This window comes from Lucilia sericata, unplaced genomic scaffold, assembly GCF_015586225.1.
Source record: "Lucilia sericata isolate MDLA Ls3-8-SP2 unplaced genomic scaffold, ASM1558622v1 Contig001121F_arrow, whole genome shotgun sequence".
Lineage (NCBI taxonomy): Eukaryota > Metazoa > Arthropoda > Insecta > Diptera > Calliphoridae > Lucilia > Lucilia sericata.
Window position 1 is genome coordinate 150,001 of NW_023995093.1, and position 5,373 is coordinate 155,373.

General features: G+C 31.9%; 1 long non-coding RNA gene across 1 annotated transcript in view; it reads left to right on the forward strand.

The window, feature by feature from the left end:
- Window positions 1-5,290, forward strand: part of LOC119610127 — an 86,302-nt gene extending 81,012 nt beyond the window's left edge. The window contains exon 3 of the long non-coding RNA XR_005231976.1: window positions 5,231-5,290. This is a non-coding gene — a long non-coding RNA (uncharacterized LOC119610127). The remainder of the gene's footprint in view (window positions 1-5,230) is intronic.
- The last annotated feature ends 83 nt before the right edge of the window (window positions 5,291-5,373 follow it).

The window sequence follows — 5,373 nt, forward strand, 5'->3', positions numbered from 1 at the left end:
GTGCCGTTCCTTAAAATTTCAACAAAATTCTAAAATTTTTCCAAAAATGTCAACACAAAAATTCAGAAAAATTTTATTTAATTAGCACGTATTAACAATTTTTTGGTATCAAATGAAAGAATTTTCAAAAGATTTTCTAATAGTTCTGAAATTTCTGATACCGCTATCTTAATTAACGCGGAAACTGGTTGAGACTTCATGGAGAAAAATCGAAAGTTGCTCAAGATTTCTTTATAAAATTGGTTAGTGTAACTGGCTTATATGTTAATATGGAATAAGAGGAATAAGTTGAATAATATCCCTAATAATTTGGTCCATTTTAAAAATCGTTTTTAAGAGAATCGCGCAATTCCATAAATCAAAAGAAAAATTTTCCAAATGATTGATTTTTTTTTTTTTTTTTTGTGTCAAAAGAAAATATTTGAAAGATATATTCTAATGTTGAGATCTTTAAAATCGCCACCAAATTAATGTCATACGATGCTGATACAATTTACTAATAATTTGGTCCATATTGTTAGGAAATTCCCTATAGCGTCCGACCTGGTAAACAACTTTAAATCCCCTTTTCGGTTTAGGACTACTTCATCCTAGCTTTCACCCACGGCAATACATTTGGCACGGTTTATAAATTCTACCTCTGATAGTATCCGCCCTGAGATAAAACATTATATATCCTCCTTATTATTGGTATTCAATCCTAAGCTTTCTTGGCTCTTTTTCGATTCTGAAATTTGCTTCAAGCTGAATTCAATTTAAGGTCCTTTTTGAGTTTAACATTAGCTTTAAATTGTCTTCAATCGTTAATGATATTGAAGTTTAAAATTATCCTCAAATGTAGCGTAATATGGACCTCCAGCTTAACGTGATTTCGATTTAAAAAAAAGAAGAAAATGTGACTATTAATACTCTCTCTTTCTATCTCTTAAGCTGTTATTCATTCCAAATGTACTCAAGTTTTTTTTTCGTTTATTTTATCTCTGTAATTATGTGTGTGTGAGAGAGTTTGTATGTTAAAAAGTGTGATGTGGAAAATTTCACCTTTATTTTCCACTTTATATGAGAATAAACGTACATTGAGTATACGTAATGGTGGCTGCAATGATTGAAATGCTAACTGTATGAGTATATGAAACAGTATTGTACAAAGTTTAAGCAATTTATTTAACAACTTTAGTCTAGTATATAGCCTAGTCTATAGTTTAATCAATAATCTAGAGTCTAGTCTACAGTCTAGTCTACAGTCTAGTCTTTACTCTAGTCTATAGTCTAGAGTATAGTCTAATATATAATCTGGTCTATAGTCTTGTCTGTAGTATAGTCTATAGTCTAGTCTCTAGTCCAGTATAGTTTATAGTCTAGTCGGTAGTCTAGTTTATAGTCTAGTCAATAGTCTACTCTATAGTCTACTCTATAGTCTAGTCTATAGTCTACTCTATTCCAGTCTATAGTCTAATCTATAGTCTAGTCTATAGTCTAGTCTATAGTCTAGTCTATAGTCTAGTCTATAGTCTAGTCTATAGTCTAGTCTATAGTCTAGTCTATAGTCTAGTCTATAGTCTAGTCTATAGTCTAGTCTATAGTCTAGTCTATAGTCTAGTCTATAGTCTAGTCTATAGTCTAGTCTATAGTCTAGTCTATAGTCTAGTCTATAGTCTAGTCTATAGTCTAGTCTATAGTCTAGTCTATAGTCTAGTCTATAGTCTATTCTATAGTCTAGTCTATAGTCTAGTCTATAGTCTAGTCTCTAGTCCAGTATAGTTTATAGTCTAGTCGGTAGTCTAGTTTATAGTCTAGTCTATAGTCTACTCATAGTCTACTCTATAGTCTACTCTATAGTCTAGTCTATAGTCTAGTCTATAGTCTAGTCTATAGTCTAGTCTATAGTCTAGTCTATAGTCTAGTCTATAGTCTAGTCTATAGTCTAGTCTATAGTCTAGTCTATAGTCTAGTCTATGTCTAGTCTAGTCTAGTCTATAGTCTAGTCTATAGTCTAGTCTATAGTCTAGTCTATAGTCTAGTCTATAGTCTAGTCTATAGTCTAGTCTATAGTCTAGTCTATAGTCTAGTCTATAGTCTAGTCTATAGTCTAGTCTATAGTCTAGTCTATAGTCTAGTCTATAGTCTAGTCTATAGTCTAGTCTATAGTCTAGTCTATAGTCTAGTCTATAGTCTAGTCTATAGTCTAGCTATAGTCTAGTCTATAGTCTAGTCTATAGTCTAGTCTCTAGTCTAGTCTATAGTCTAGTCTATAGTCTAGTCTATAGTCTAGTCTATAGTCTAGTCTATAGTCTAGTCTATAGTCTAGTCTATAGTCTAGTCTATAGTCTAGTCTATAGTCTAGTCTATAGTCTAGTCTATAGTCTAGTCTATAGTCTAGTCTATAGTCTAGTCTATACTCCTAGTCTATAGTCTAGTCTATAGTTAGTCTCTAGTCCAGTATCGTTTATAGTCTAGTCGGTAGTCATGTTTATAGTCTAGTCAATAGTCTAGTTATAGTCTAGTCTATAGTCTACTCTATAGTCTAGTCTTAGTCTACTCTATAGTCTAGTCTATAGTCTACTCTATAGTCTAGTCTATAGTCTAATCTATAGTCTAGTTATAGTCTAGTCATAGTCTAGTCTATAGTCTAGTCTATAGTCTAGTCTATAGTCTAGTCTATAGTCTAGTCTATAGTTGTCTATAGTCTAGTTACTAGTCTATAGTCTAGTCTATAGTCTAGTCTATAGTCTAGTCTGTAGTCCAGTCTATAGTCTAGTCTATAGTTTAGTCTATAGTCTAGTCTATAGTCTAGTCTATAGTCTAGTCTATAGTGTAGTCTATAGTCTAGTCTATAGTCTAGTATAGTCTAGTCTATAGTCTAGTCTATAATCTAGTCTATAGTCTAGTCTCTAGTCCAGTATAGTTTATAGTCTAGTCAGTAGTCTAGTTTATAGTCTAGTCTATAGTCTACTCTATAATCTAGTCCATAGTCTACTCTATAGTCTAGTCTATAGTCTACTCTATAGTCTAGTCTATAGTCTACTCTATAGTCTAGTCTATAGTCTAGTATATAGTCTAGTCTATAGTCTAGTCTATAGTCTAGTCTATAGTCTAGTCTATAGTAGTCTAGTCTATAGTCTAGTATATAGTCTAGTCTATAGTTAGTCTATAGTCTAGTCTATAGTCAAGTCTATAGTCTAGTCTAGTATAGTCTTATAGTTAGTCTATAGTCTAGTCTATAGTCTAGTCTATAGTCTAGTCTATAGTCTAGTCTATAGTCTAGTCTATAGTCTAGTCTATAGTCTAGTCTATAGTCTATGCTATAGTCTAGCCTATAGTCTAGTCTATAGTCTAGTCTATAGTCTAGTCTATAGTCTAGTCTATAGTCTAGTCTACAGTCTAGTCCATAGTCTAGTCTATAGTCTAGTCTATAGTTAGTCTATTAGTCTAGTCTATAGTCTAGTCTATAGTCTAGTCTATAGTCAAGTCTATAGTCTAGTCTATAGTCTAGTCTATAGTCTAGTCTGTAGTCTAGTCTATAGTCTAGTCTATAGTCTAGTCTATGGTCTAGTCTATAGTCTAGTCTATAGTCTATTCTATAGTCTAGTCTATAGTCTAGTCTATAGTCTAGTCTATAGTCTAGTCTATAGTCCAGTCTATAGTCCAGTCTATAGGTCTCGTCTATAGTCTAGTCTATAGTCTAGTCATAGTCTAGTCTATAGTCTAGTCTATAGTCTAGTCTATAGTCTAGTCTAGTCTAGTCTATAGTCTAGTCTATAGTCTAGTCTATAGTCTAGTCTATAGTCTAGTCTATAGTCTAGTCTATAGTCTAGTCTATAGTCTAGTCTATAGTCTAGTCTATGGTCTAGTCTATAGTCTAGTCTTAGTCTATAGTCTAGTCTATAGTCTAGTGTCTAGTCTATAGTCTAGTCTATAGTCTAGTCTATAGTCTAGTCTATGGTCTAGTCTATAGTCTAGTCTATAGTCTAGTCTATAGTCTAGTCTATAGTCTAGTCTATAGTCTAGTCTAGTCTATAGTCTAGTCTAGTCTATAGTCCTAGTCTAGTCTAGTCTATAGTCTAGTCTAAGTCTAATGTCTATAGTCTAGTCTAGTCTAGTCTATAGTCTAGTCTATAGTCTAGTCTAGTCTATAGCCTAGTCTATAGTCTAGTCAATAGTCTAGTCTATAATCTATAGTCTAGTCTATAGTCTAGTCTATAGTCTAGTCTATAGTCTAGTCTATAGTCTAGTCTATAGTCTAGTCTATAGTCTAGTCTATAGTCTAGTCTATAGTCTAGTCTATAGTCTAGTCTATAGTCTAGTCTATATCTGGTCTATAGTCTATTCTATAGTCTAGTCTATAGTCTAGTCTATAGTCTAGTCTATAGTCTAGTCTATAGTCTAGTCTATAGTCTAGTCTATAGTCCAGTCTATAGTCTAGTCTATAGTCTAGTCTATAGTCTACTCTATAGTCTAGTCTATAGTCTAGTCTATAGTCTAGTCTAGTCTAGTCTATAGTCAGTATAGTCTAGTCTATAGTCTAGTCTATAGTCTAGTCTATAGTCTAGTCTATAGTCTAGTCTATAGTCTAGTCTATAGTCTAGTCTATAGTCTAGTCTATAGTCTAGTCTATAGTCTAGTCTATAGTCTAGTCTATAGTCTAGTCTATAGTCTAGTCTATAGTCTAGTCTATAGTCTAGTCTATAGTCTAGTCTATAGTCTAGTCTATAGTCTAGTCTATAGTCTATATAGTCTAGTCTATAGTCTAGTCTATAGTCTAGTCTATAGTCTAGTCGATTGTCTAGTCTAGTCTAGTCTATAGTCTAGTCTATAGTCTAGTCGATTGTAGTCTATAGTCTAGTCTATAGTCCAGTATAAATTGTTACAATAAAAATTATCTTGCTTATGTTTCGCACAATAGGTGTATGTATGTATATGTAGGTATGAGTAAATAATGAAGGATTCTTGTTTTTTATGAAACAATCACCAGCCATGTATAATAAAACAAATGTTTGTTTTTTATTATTTTTTCATCTTGTTGTTTTTGCCATTTTATTTCGCTCTCTTTTTATTATTGCTTTTTTATTATTATTATTAAGGCAAACAAAGCAACAGAGAGCAAAAACTAAGGCTTTTATAGAGAGTTTATTAACCTTTAATGAGAGGGTGTTTTCTTTTAGACATAAATTAAAATGATTAAATTTTTTTTTAAACACAATTTAAAATTAAACTTTTTTCTTCTTTCTAGCGGCGAACGTATGTGGCGTATGAGTCATTCTCTACTTCCGGCATGGTATGTTTGCTTGTTATATTTTGACAAATTTGTTACTTTAAAATTTTTAATTTTTATATTTTATACAAAAACCCAAACAGTTTTCCTATTAATTATAA